Source organism: Cannabis sativa, chromosome X (assembly GCF_029168945.1).
Source record: "Cannabis sativa cultivar Pink pepper isolate KNU-18-1 chromosome X, ASM2916894v1, whole genome shotgun sequence".
Taxonomy (NCBI): domain Eukaryota; kingdom Viridiplantae; phylum Streptophyta; class Magnoliopsida; order Rosales; family Cannabaceae; genus Cannabis; species Cannabis sativa.
In genome coordinates, this window is record NC_083610.1 from 78,360,637 (window position 1) to 78,374,394 (window position 13,758).

Below are 13,758 nucleotides of genomic sequence, written 5' to 3' on the forward strand. Positions count from 1 at the left end.
TTAGGGCCCTGTAAAGCGTCGAGTTGCGTTTCCACTCAGGCTGACCGGCACACTTGAGCACGGAACGAGGTAAGATAGCATAAGAATATATATATGAAAATATACTTATTTTAGATGTTTGCACTACTAGCACTAATATGATTGCGATTTATTAGAGTGTTAGTGTAGTGTTATGTACTAGTAGCTAGGGTTACGGTGTTATCAACACGAGTACTAGAGGTACGGCGTGCATATGGTACAACACTTAGTAAATCCCGGGAGTACAATTATGGCTCTACCAACACGAGTACAGGGTTGGTACTTTAGTGCATTTGGTACAGTAGTCGTACTTCCCTTAAGAACGTTCTTATTCATTTGCTGAGCTTAATTAATGAGCTCAGGGTGGCTTAATCACAAAGCTGGCATCTAATTATTTATATATATGTTTTGCATATCTTACTGAGTCTGTCGACTCATCAGTTTTCTACCGTGTGTAGGTAAAGGAAAAGAAAAGCTGGAGGAACAGTGAAATGAAGCTCGACAGTGATTGTACATATCGCGGCAGTGCAACCTGGAGGGTTTCGGTCTTTTATTATTTTGAGTCTGTATTTTGAAGTTGCATGCTCGCAAGTTTTTTTTAAGAAAAAAATATTATATGTACATATTAGAAAAATACTTTTAAGTTGTATTTTGATACTCGGGATCCCGATTCATATAGTTATAAAGATATAATATGTTAAGGTTAACTTTCGAGTTTAGTAAATATAAAATGCGGGCGTTACAGTTTGGTATCAAAGCCACCAGGTTGTCCACTGAAGACCGTTAAGATATGTACAATCAAGGCCAGTGTCGAGCTCAAATCACGGTCCCGTAAGCTTTATTTCTTTTGTAAACTGTTCTAAGATATGTTGCATATTTGACTAAATAGATGTTATAAAACCCTAATTGCGGTCCTAAAAATATTTTGACCACTGTCTGACCTACATGCCTTGTGGGTTCGCACGCTAAGTCCTAATTAATGGACGACCAGCGAAACGTTAGAAGGCAGGGTGAGTTGGTTGAGACTTGAGGTGGTCGGGGTGGTAGAAATCCCCAAAACCCCCGTGGACGCGGTAGAGGCCGCGGTCGTGCCCCGAGAGGTGGACCGGAGAATCCACCTCAGGCCCCGGTTGATTGGGAACAAAGGTTTGCTGAGATGCAAACTAGAATTGAACAACAAGAAGAAGAGATCCGACGACTCAGGCAACGGGATGCTCCTGTTGAGCTTCCCCCGCAACCGCCTGCTGCAGTTCCTGCAGCCCCTGCGGTGCCAGCTGAGCAATATGTTGCTGGTAACCGTATGGAGCCTTTATATGAGAGATTCAGGAAGCAGGCACCTCCAGTGTTTCTGGGAGGTCTTGATGTTCTAAAAGCTGAGCAGTGGTTGACCGTTATCGAAAGAATATTAAATTTCATGCGAGTGGTCGGAAATGACAGAGTGGCATGTGCCACGTTTCAATTTCAGGAAGATGCATTGATTTGGTGGGAAATGGTATCCCTTACAAAGGATGTTGCCAGAATGACCTGGGAGGAATTTCGGGAATTGTTCAATGCTAAATACTATAATGAGGCAGTCCGCAGTGCAAAGCGGAAAGAATTTGTTGAGTTGGTACAGGGAGAGGGAATGTCTGTGACTGAATACACAACCAAGTTTGATCGTTTGGTTAAGTTAGCCTATGGAATTGTACCAACAGATTTTAGCAAGAAGGAAAAGTATTTGGCTGGACTGAATGCCAAGATTAGGCATGACCTGGTTATTACAACGAATGATACCACAACTTACGCGGAAATGGTTGATAAGGCTCTTCGAGCCGAAGGAGCAGTAAATTTTTTGCATGAAACCCGAGAGCCTCCTATTGCTGGTGGGGTCATTACTATCCCTATTTCTGGTCCTGGAAAAGAAAGTGGAGATTCCACTTTTGAGCAAAAGAAAAGAACATTTCCATCTTCGGGAAGTTCAAGACAAAGTAAAAGGTTTCGAGGAAACCAGAACAAAGGAGGACGTCAGACTTACTCCTATCCTGAGTGCCCGCGTTGCAAGAAGCATCACCCCGGGACTTGTAACCGGAGAGCCTGCTTTCAGTGTGGTTCGGTGGGACATCTTAAGAAAGACTGTCCTCAGTTGAAGAAAGAGGAACCAAAGCCTGAGGTCAAACCTGCTCCTGCACCTGCTCGTGTATTTGCTATAACTCAGGCTGATGCTGCTGCCAGCCCTTCACTAGTTACAGGTCAGCTTCTAATCAACGGTTTTGTTTATACTGTTTTATTTGATTCGGGTGCTACTCGATCTTTTGTGTCATCAAGACTTCTTGACCAGTTTGACAGACCTAATGATATTCTTGAGACGGGGTTTGGAACCCTATTGCCTAATGGAGAATTAATTATTTCAAGAAAGTGGGTTAGATCAGTGTTAATTAGAATTGAAAATAGAGAATTGAGCGCTGATCTTGTGGAGTTACCATTGGCCGAGTTCGACATTATACTTGGCATGGACTTTTTGTCTAAATACTCTGCTAGTATTGATTGTAAACGGAAAATGGTAACTTTTGAACCGGAGAAGGAGGAACCATTTGTCTTTGTTGGTTCGGTACAAGGTTCTCGTGTTCCAAGAATCTCAGCATTGAAAGCTAGGGATTTACTACGCAGTGGATGTGTTGGATTCCTGGCAGTTGTAGTGGATTCTAGTAAACCTGTGTCACTCGGACCTGAAGAGGTTAAAGTGGTTAAGGAATTCCTGGATGTATTTCCTGAGGAATTACCTGGGTTACCACCTCAGCGAGAGATAGATTTTGTCATCGATTTAATTCCTAGAGCAGAACCTGTGTCAAAGGCACCCTACCGAATGACACCTGTTGAATTAAAAGAACTGAAGATACAACTCCAAGGGATGTTGGATCTAGGGTTCACTCGGCCTAGTGTGTCACCTTGGGGAGCCCCAGTTCTATTTGTGAAGAAGAAAGATGGAACTCTTCGGATGTGTATCGATTATCGGGAGCTGAATAAGTTAACCATTAAGAATAAATATCCTCTGCCTAGAATTGACGATTTGTTTGATCAACTTTAGGGCAAAACGGTATTCTCTAAGATTGACTTGAGGTCTGGATATCATCAGTTGAGAATTCGAGAAGAGGATATTCCGAAGACAGCTTTCCGAACCAGGTATGGTCATTACGAGTTCCTGGTTATGTCTTTCGGGTTAACAAATGCACCGACAACCTTTATGGATCTCATGAATAGGGTATTCAAGGATTTCCTCGATAATTTTATAATTGTATTTATCGACGATATTCTTGTGTACTCTCGGTCAGAAGCAGAACATGAGCAACATCTTCGAATGGTTCTGCAGCGACTTAGAGATCATAAACTTTATGCAAAGTTCAAAAAGTGTGAGTTCTGGCTGTCACAAGTGTCCTTTCTGGGGCATATTGTTGGGAAAGACGGGATTATGGTTGATCTAGGGAAGATTGAGGCGGTGAAGAATTGGCCTACACCTAAAACAGTCACTGAAATTCAAAGTTTTCTCGGTTTAGCGGGTTATTATCGGCGTTTTGTGGAAGGTTTTTCCAAAATTGCAATGCCGTTATCCGAGTTAACTAGGAAGAACCAGCGATTTACTTGGTCAGATAAGTGTGAGAAAAGTTTCCAAGAGCTGAAGCAACGGTTGATTACAGCTCCTGTTCTAGCCTTGCCATCTGATCAAGAGAAGTTTGTGGTGTTTTGTGATGCATCAAGGCAGGGTTTGGGCTGTGTGTTAATGCAGGCAGATAAAGTCATAGCCTATGCTTCCCGACAATTGAAAGATTACGAGCAGCGTTACCCAACTCACGACCTGGAACTTGCAGCAGTGGTGTTCGCCTTGAAAATTTGGCGACATTACTTATATGGTGAAAGGTGTGAGATCTATACTGACCACAAGAGTCTCAAGTACTTTTTCACTCAGAAGGATCTGAACATGAGACAGAGAAGGTGGTTAGAGTTGGTGAAAGACTATGACTGTGAAATCCTGTATCACTCTGGAAAGGCAAATGTTGTGGTGATGCCTTAAGCCGAAAAGGACCTGATCAGATATTCAACATGGTCATGATTTCTCCTCAGTTAGACTCAGAGATGACTAGGGCAAACATTGAGTTGGTGACTGAGAAATTATTTAATCTGACACTTCAGTCGGATTTATTGGAAAGAATCAGAGTGGCCCAATTAGAATATCCTGAATTGGTTAAGATTCGAGAAGATGTCTTAACGGGCAAAGCTAAGGACTTTTCAGCTTCTGAGAGTGGAATGCTGTTGTTTAAAGCACGAGTGTGTGTCCCTGATATCAATGAGCTTAAGAAAGAAATTCTGGAAGAAGCTCATACTACCCCTTACTCATTGCATCCAGGATCCACCAAAATGTATCAAGACTTGAAGCCCTATATTTGGTGGTATGGCATGAAGAGGGATGTGGTGGAGTACGTCACTAAGTGCTTAACTTGTTAGCAAATTAAAGCTGAGCATCAACGACCGACAGGATTACTTCAGCCATTAACACTTCCAGAATGGAAGTGGAAAGACATTGCGATGGACTTTGTGGTTGGCTTGCCTAGGACCACAGGAATGTACGACTCAATTTGGGTTGTGGTGGATCGCTTTACAAAGTCAGCACATTTCTTACCTGTTAAGATAACCTATACAGTGGATCAGTATGCTGATTTATATGTAAAAGAAATTGTTCGTCTTCATGGGGTACCAAAGTCTATCGTCTCAAATAGAGACCCCAAATTTACATCGAAGTTCTGGGCGAGTTTGCAGAAGGCTATGCGAACTAATTTGAAATTTAGCACAGCCTTTCATCCTCAAACAGATGGGCAATCTGAGCGAACTATTCAAATACATGAAGACTTATTACGAGCTTGTGTCATGGATTTTAGAGGGTCATGGAGTAAGTATTTGCCTCTGATTGAATTCTCCTATAACAATAGCTATCAAAGTACCATAGGAATGGCTCCTTATGAGCTGCTTTATGGCAGAAAATGTCGTTCCCCAATTCATTGGGACGAAACTGGAGAACAGAAATACTTAGGCCTTAAGTTGGTTCAGAAGACAAATGAAGCAATAGATAAGATTAAAGCTCAAATGCTCGCTTCTCAAAGCAGGCAGAAAAGTTATGCAGATCCCAAGCCACAGGATGTTACATTCCAACCTGGTGATCATGTCTTTCTTCGAGTATCCCCAATGAAAGGGATCAGACGCTTTGGAAAGAAAGGCAAGTTGAGCCCTAGGTTTATTGGACCTTTTGAAATTCTGGAGAAAGTTGGACAAGTTGCTTATCGGTTGGCTTTACCTCCATCATTGTCAGCTGTGCATAATGTATTTCATGTTTTCATGCTGAGAAAGTATGTGTCCGACCCAATGCACATTCTGAGTTATGAGATGTTGGAATTGCAACCTGACCTATCTTATGATGAACAACCAGTACAAATTCTAGATCGGAAGGAAAAGGTCCTACGAACCAAAACCATAGCGTTGGTTAAGGTACTCTGGAGGAATAGTAAAGTGGAAGAAGCCACTTGGGAACAGGAGTCGGATATGAGAACTCAGCATCCTGAGCTGTTCAGGTAGATTTCGAAGACCAAATCCTTTTAACGGGGGGATAATTGTAAAGACCGCCTAAAATTAATATTTTGGATTATTAAATAATTAGGGTTTATGTATGAGATTAAATTAATATTTATGAAATACATATTTTGGAAATATATTTAATATCATATATGTTATTATGCTATTTTATGTAAATTAATCAACTTCTGTGTTTGTGTTCGGAAGCTGTGGAAAGCGACGTCAGGCCTTTAGAGAGTCGTATATTGTATGTTATAGCATTTTATTATTTTCGGGATATTATTTTTAGGGATGTTAGTATCGGGTATTGACCGAAATATTTTTATAATTAAAAGTCCTTAGAAGCTTTTATCAATCTTTGGTATTTATTTATGGGGTAATTGCTCTTTTATTTTTTTTTTTAATTCTTTTATTCTTATTGTTATTTCTTTTCAGCCTAATAACTTAAATATATTAGGTAATATATTTAGATAAATCTCCTTTTTCTCTTGGAAAAGCTAGAAAGCCCTAGAAAATTCACTCTTCTTCAACCTCTCTCTCTCTCTCTCTCTTGCTCTCGATTTCCCTAGGAGCAGCTTGAAGCTGTGAATTTTCAGCTTATCTACAAGAAGTCTAGCTGAATTCTAAAGTCTCAATTCAAGGTATCTCTTTCTAGTTATCTTCCTTATGTTTTTCCTTAAGTTTAGGTTGAATTGTGAGGGTTGAGTTGAAGGTTATGGTGGCTGTTTGTTCTAGAGTCATTCTAATTGGTAATCTGGTGTTGATTATGTTCTTTGTTGCTGGTTTGGATTAATTTAAGGGGTTACCTTGTTGTTTGAGTCAATTGGAGTTCATGAACTCCAACTTGGGCTCTAATGGTGATTCCAAGTTTTGACTTGTTTACTATAATTTGATGATTGGAATGTGTTATTTGGGGTATGAGCAGGTGTTCTGGAAGTTATAGAAAAGTTTGGGCTTGATTTGAATTTAAGCGATCGAATTTTTGTTCCCAGCTCAGAACCGATCGACCGGTTCTGAGAAGCCTCGCAACCTGGTCGGACCGGTTGGTACCCAGGAACTGGGGTTCCGGTTGGGAACCGGTCTGCCGGTTGGGGCTTTTTCCCGAGCCCTAGTTTTTCCCGTTTTTGCGTAATTTAGGGTATTGGCATCCTATTTATCGATAGGGTTAAGCTTAGTTTCTATTTTAAATCCCCGATAGGTGTTTTAGCATGTCTCTCATTGAATTTTGAATATTTTGGTTTAGGGCCCTGTAAAGCGTCGAGTTGCGTTTCCACTCAGGCTGACCGGCACACTTGAGCACGGAACGAGGTAAGATAGCATAAGAATATATATATGAAAATATACTTATTTTAGATGTTTGCACTACTAGCACTAATATGATTGCGATTTATTAGAGTGTTAGTGTAATGTTATGTACTAGTAGCTAGGGTTACGGTGTTACCAACACAAGTACTAGAGGTACGGCGTGCATATGGTACAACACTTAGTAAATCCCGGGAGTACAATTATGGCTCTACCAACACGAGTACAGGGTTGGTACTTTAGTGCATTTGGTACAGTAGTCGTACTTCCCTTAAGAACGTTCTTATTCATTTGCTGAGCTTAATTAATGAGCTCAGGGTGGCTTAATCACAAAGCTGGCATCTAATTATTTATATATATGTTTTGCATATCTTACTGAGTCTGTCGACTCATCAGTTTTCTACCGTGTGTAGGTAAAGGAAAAGAAAAGCTGGAGGAACAGTGAAATGAAGCTCGACAGTGATTGTACATATCGCGGCAGTGCAACCTGGAGGGTTTCGGTCTTTTATTATTTTGAGTCTGTATTTTGAAGTTGCATGCTCGCAAGTTTTTTTTAAGAAAAAAATATTATATGTACATATTAGAAAAATACTTTTAAGCTGTATTTTGATACTCGGGATCCCGATTCATATAGTTATAAAGATATAATATGTTAAGGTTAACTTTTGAGTTTAGTAAATATAAAATGCGGGCGTTACAGTTTGGTATCAAAGCCACCAAGTTGTCCACTGAAGACCGTCAAGATATGTACAATCAAGGCCAGTGTCGAGCTCAACTCACGGTCCCGTAAGCTTTATTTCTTTTGTAAACTGTTCTAAGATATGTTGCATATTTGATTAAATAGATGTTATAAAACCCTAATTGCGGTCCTAAAAATATTTTGACCACTGTCTGACCTACATGCCTTGTGGGTTCGCAGGCTAAGTCCTAATTAATGGACGACCAGCGAAACGTTAGAAGGCAGGGTGAGTTGGTTGAGACTTGAGGTGGTCGGGGTGGTAGAAATCCCCAAAACCCCCGTGGACGCGGTAGAGGCCGCGGTCGTGCCCCGAGAGGTGGACCGGAGAATCCACCTCAGGCCCCGGTTGATTGGGAACAAAGGTTTGCTGAGATGCAAACTAGAATTGAACAACAAGAAGAAGAGATCCGACGACTCAGGCAACGGGATGCTCCTTTTGAGCTTCCTTCGCAACCGCCTGCTGCGGTTCCTGCAGCCCCTGCGGTGCTAGCTGAGCAATATGTTGCTGGTAACCGTATGGAGCCTTTATATGAGAGATTCAGGAAGCAGGCACCTCCAGTGTTTCTAGGAGGTCTTACTGAGTCTGTCGACTCACCAGTTTGCTACCGTGTGTAGGTAAAGGAAAAGCAAAGCTGGAGGAACAGTGAGATGAAGCTCGGCAGTGATTGTACATATCGCGGCAGTGCAACCTGGAGGGTTTCGGTCTTTTATTATTTTGAGTCTGTATTTTGAAGTTGCATGCTCGCAAGTTTTTTTTAAGAAAAAAATATTATATGTACATATTAGAAAAATACTTTTAAGTTGTATTTTGATACTCGGGATCCCGATTCATATAGTTATAAAGATATAATATGTTAAGGTTAACTTTCGAGTTTAGTAAATATAAAATGCGGGCGTTACAAACTTGTTCACACTAATCTATGGGGGCCAACCCCCATTGCATCCAACATAAACGACGGATATTACATACACTTCCTTGACGATCATAGCAGATTTGCTTGGTGGTATCCACTCAAAGTCAAATTTGAAGCTCTAGATGCCTTCATACAATTTAAAAATTTGGTGGAAAACAAATGTGAAAAGAAAATTAAAAGTCTTAGAACAGATTGGGGTGGTGAATACCAACCTTTCACTGCCTTGGTTCATCAACATGTGAATGAATTCCAACACTCGTGTCCTCATGATTCAGCTTAAAATGGTCGTGTTGGGCGCAAACACAGGCACATTGTTGAAATGGGCCTCACTTTGCTTGCTCAAGCCCAAATGCCACTCAAATATTGGAGTGATGCATTTGACATTGCTGTCTATTTGATCAACAAACTTCCAACTCCAATTCTAGGCCACAAATCACCTTATGAAGTCCTCTACAATCAAAAACCAGACTATCTTTTCCTAAAGACTTTTGGTGCTGCATGTTTTCCATGCATACTCCCATACCAAGCACACAAATTTCAGTTTCATTCGCTGAAATGTATTAATTTAGAATACAACAACTCCAACAAAGGCTATAAATGCCTTACTCCCACAGGTCGTATTTACAACTCAAGGAATGTTGTGCTTAATGAACTCGAGTTTCCTTTCTAAAAGGGATCTCTCAACAACTATCAAACACCTCCACCTGTCATAATTCACAACTCATCATGGTCTAATCTTCCTGTTACAACATTCGATACCACTGACTCATCTAAACCTGGTCCTATTAATCCAACTGCTACAGCCTTCTCAGAAGCATCACCAAGCTCTCCTCAGGTACACTCACCCTATATTGGCTCTTACTCAGCTAACAACAGCCTTATTTCAGGTCATCCAGGGGAGGAATATGATGGTCATTTTGATGATCATTTTGAGTTTGGCCCTTTTGATGATTTTGTCATCGAACCTACTACTACTGAGCATGTACCTGAAACAGATCCTGCTGCATTAGATTCTGAACCAGATTTGGAGCCACAACCAACTCTAGCCACTACCTTACAACCCACATACCTATGGTCACTCGTGGGAGAGTTGGCATATTTAAACCAAAAACTTACCTCACCTCATCCAAAGCATCATTAGTTCTTACTGAACCAGAATTTGTTGAACAAGCTCTCCAACACCCAGGTTGGAAAGGTTCAATGGATATAAAGGTAATTCCTCTAAAGAAAAATCGTACCTGGATTCTAGTTCCTCCTGCTGCCTATCAAAACTTAATTGACAACAAGTGGATCATTATGAATCAAATTGAAAGCAGATGGCACCATTGAAAGATTAAAAGCGAGGTTAGTTACAAAAGGGTTTCATCAGAGACCATGAATTGATTATGGTGAAACTTTCAGCCCAGTAATTAAAGCCTCAACTGTGAGAATTGTTCTCACCATAGCTGTTTTAAGAGGCTGGGACATAAGGCAATTGGATATTAACAATGCATTTCAAAATGGCACCTTGGAAGAGGAAGTTTTTATGGTTCAATCACAAGGCTTTGAAGAAAAAGGGAAAGAGAATTGGGTTTGCAAACTAAACAAGTCTCTCTATGGCTTGAAACAAGCTCCTAAAGCTTGGTTTGACAAACTCAAAAATACTCTCATTGATTGGAAATTTCAAAACTCAAAGGTTGATACTTCTTTATTTTTCCACAAAAATGAGAAGGTTTTTATCCTTCTCCTCATCTATGTTGATGACATAGTTGTAACAGGAAGTGATTCTAAGTTGGTGGCAGAATTCATTTGCAAATTAAACAAACTGTTTGCCTTAAAAGATCTGGGATCTCTACACTTCTTTCTGGGAATTGAAGTGTTTAGAGATATCACAGGCATGTACTTGACACATACAAAGTATATTGAGGATATTTGAAGAAAGTAAACTTGAATAACCTCAAGCCATGTCCTACACCTATCGCTGTTGGCAAACCTTTATCCATAAGTGATGGTGAACCTATGTAGGATCCTTCGATATTCAAGAGTATAATTAGATCACTTCAATACCTTTGTCACACAAGGCCTAACATAGCTTACCCTGCAAACAAGCTAAGTCAGTTCTTGCAAATTCTAACATCTATTCATTGGAGTCCCGTTAAGAGAGTTTTGAGATACTTAAAGGGAACTGAAACATTGGAATTGCATATCAGCTGCAGCAAAAAACTCAGTGTGACTGGCTTTTTTGATGCTGATTAGGCATCATGTCCTGATGACAAGCGATATGTTGCTGGCTACTGTGTATATCTGGGTGAGACTTTAGTGTCCTAGTCATCTAAAAAGCAAGTTGTTGTCTCTATATCAAGCATAGAATCTGAATACAGGGCATTAGCTCATGTTGCAGCTGAAATATCTTGGATAGAATCTCTGCTCAAAGAACTTAAGTTCCCTCTCTTGCTGCCTTCTATCACATGGTGTGACAACATAAGTGCCAGTGCACTAGCATCCAATCCAGTATTTCATGCTAGGACAAAACACATTGAAATAGGTGCTCACTATGTTCGTGACAGGGTCCTGTAGAAACAACTTGAAGTCAGGTACATTCCCTCGCATGATCAGGTGGCTGGTCTATTCACCAAAGGACTATCGAATTTAAGATTTTCATTCCTTGTGGACAAACTCGGTGTGAAGCCTTCCCCCTTTCGTTTGAGGGGAGTTGTCGAGAAATAGAGTTTTCTTTTATCTGGTGCAGGTCCATGGTGGTGAACTCAGCTCCTATCATCAGTTGATTCCTGCTTCTGTTTAGGACAGGTGTCAACCTGTATTTGTGGTCCAAACTTTAGGGAGTAATAATTAGCCTTTTTCCAATTCTATTAGAATATTCCCTTATTGTAATCATCCTTGGAAATTGGTCATGCCACCTGTAATAGAACCATTGCTCTTATCATTATTTTGTAACAACTTCATTTCTCTATAAAAGAAAAGCTCTGGCTTATCATGAAAATGAGCTGAGAAAATTATTTACTCGATTCTCTGAATATACATATATATCATTCAATGTATCATATGTATACCATATACACAAATTAATTCTTATAATATATATACTATAATGGTCGAAACACATATATAATATATTCATTAAAACTAAAGCCCACAATATTGTGGCACAATATTATTGAAGAAAAAACAAAACCCTAATTTTAAAATTCCCAAATTTCATAAATAAAATTATCAGATCTTCAATTAATTCAACAAAGGTGGCTCTGGTACCACTTGTTAGATTTATAAAACACTCAAGAAATATATATATCACAGATCTAAACATATTCCTAAAAGTGATTTAATATAGAAAACCCTAAATCATAAATCTATAGAACTTTTACTAAATTAAAGAAGAATATGATGATAAAAGATGAGTGGAAGCACTAACCTGAAGCCATTACTAGAAATTACAGAGAAGGTTTTGATCTTCTAAGAATACACTATTTTTAAAGTATTTTCTCTGATAGGGAAGGAGAGAATACAGAAAACCTAGTGTTTTTTGGGGACCACTACCTATTTATAGACTCATTATATAATGAGTTTTGTGTATTTATAATTTGACCCCTCAACAAATTATAAATTAACTTATGGTATCTACACATTATTTCCATGACAATTTAATACCCTTTTTATACACATAACATAATTGGTCACTTAATTTTGCATCACACTTTATAATAGCATATACATTATATATATGTGCCCACAATATGATTTTTAATCCAACATATATTTTTTTAACAAAATTTGCTTTGGTATTTTATCATGGTAATATATTTTATTTTTTAATTTACACAAAGTATTATTTTTGGTAAAATAAAAATTACACTTTTACGTTCATATATATATATATTAATATTTTTACGTTGTCTTATAAAAATAACATGAAAATAATAAAAAAAAATTACATAAAAATAACATGCAAACAACATAAAAATAATATACAAATAACAAAAATTAACAATAAATTAATAAAAATACAACATAAAATAACATGAAAATATCAAAAGATCGCATTTTCAATAAATAAAATGTTAAAATTCTGAACAATTGCATTTTTGTAATTTTTGTTATTTTTATGTATTTATGAAATAATTCTATCTAATATTTTTATAAAATTAATGCGATACATATTTATTTAAAATATTTTTATATTCGATTATTTTTATATGAAAATTAATTTTGTAGTACATTTGAAAAAAAAAAGTAGGAAATGATATTAAAAAAATAGAACAAAAAAATAATATTATTGTTTACTCAAGTCAATATTATATTTAGGACATGTTTATAGTAAACACTTTAGTTTTGTTGTTTTAGTAGATATATTTTTACAGCCATAGATATTTAATCTAATGGTAATAATTTGATGAGTGTATATAAATATTTAATACTTAGAATGTATTAGATTATTTATAAAATTATTTTTTAATAATATTCTTGAATTAAATAATAATTATTTAACTAAATTATCAATTATTTCTAACCTCCTCCCATTAATTAATCTTTTTTTTTTCTTTCTCTCTCTCTCTCTCTCTCTCTCTCTCTCTCTCTCTCTCTCTCTCTCTCATTCAAAAACCCCTTACCTTCACAAACACCAGATTTCTTTTCCATCTGCTTCGTAACCATGTTTTACCTTTGTAATTGTTGGGGAATTCCTTCGAGAAGGATGAACATGCCTTCGACCTATTGTCTCTAAATTCTCCAACTATTGAAACTTGGAAAACCACAATCCCTTAATAGAGCATCATATTTAAAGGTACAATTATTTAGACTTTGTTATAGAATAATTAGAAACACAAATACCATAACTACCTCGAGGCATCTTCTAGCTCCTTCTTCATGGAAGAAAGTAAGTTCTACATTTCACAGAATATGATGGAAGGGCCGGTGGAACAGGCGATAAGAAGACATTAGAGGTTGATGCTGTGATTGGAGCCGATGGTGCTAATTCCAGAGTCGCTAAGTCCATCGGTGCCGTGATTATGAATACGCCATTGCCTTTCAGGTATTACAGCCTATGATTCTTCTATCGTGCTAGTGTTGGGTTTTTTTGTTTTCACTATAGAGACCAAGTTAGAACTTAGAATTTTGTGTTGTTAATTAATTTGCACTTAGATTATGCTTATGGCTTTTGCTGACATTTTTATGCACCAATAGTTGTAATGGGAT